The sequence below is a fragment of the Priapulus caudatus genome, unplaced genomic scaffold (assembly GCF_000485595.1).
Source record: "Priapulus caudatus unplaced genomic scaffold, Priapulus_caudatus-5.0.1 Scaffold32764, whole genome shotgun sequence".
NCBI lineage: Eukaryota > Metazoa > Priapulida > Priapulimorpha > Priapulimorphida > Priapulidae > Priapulus > Priapulus caudatus.
This window is the reverse complement of record NW_014609824.1, coordinates 1-357: the sequence shown is the minus strand read 5'-3', so window position 1 is coordinate 357 and position 357 is coordinate 1. Positions and strand designations below refer to the sequence as shown.

At 40.1% G+C, this 357-nt stretch overlaps 1 non-coding gene across 1 annotated transcript; it reads right to left on the bottom strand.

Moving 5' to 3' along the window:
- Positions 1 to 271: 271 nt before the first annotated feature.
- On the bottom strand, positions 272 to 345 carry Trnad-guc. Its single transcript has one exon. It is a non-coding gene; the product is annotated as a tRNA-Asp (tRNA).
- Positions 346 to 357: the final 12 nt, after the last annotated feature.

Below are 357 nucleotides of genomic sequence, written 5' to 3'. Positions count from 1 at the left end.
GCAATCATCACAGAGATAAAGCCAGCTAAAAATGTATTAAAGCTTTTTTTAAACATAAATCCTACTAGTTCCCAGTTGCGACATCATCTTTAGTTGCGGCTCCATGCTCTTTATATAAAGCATAACTCATGAAGCCAACAAATAATAAAGCCACTAAAACAAAAACTACTAGCTTACGTATGCGTTGGCGACGAAGATGCTGATCAATAATTTTATTTTTTCAATCATAGCCTTACTGATTAAAGGTACAACACAAAATAAAAGTAAATGGCGGACCGGACGGGATTCGAACCCGCGACCTCCGGCGTGACAGGCCGGCATTCTAACCAGCTGAACTACCGGTCCTTAATTTGGTGG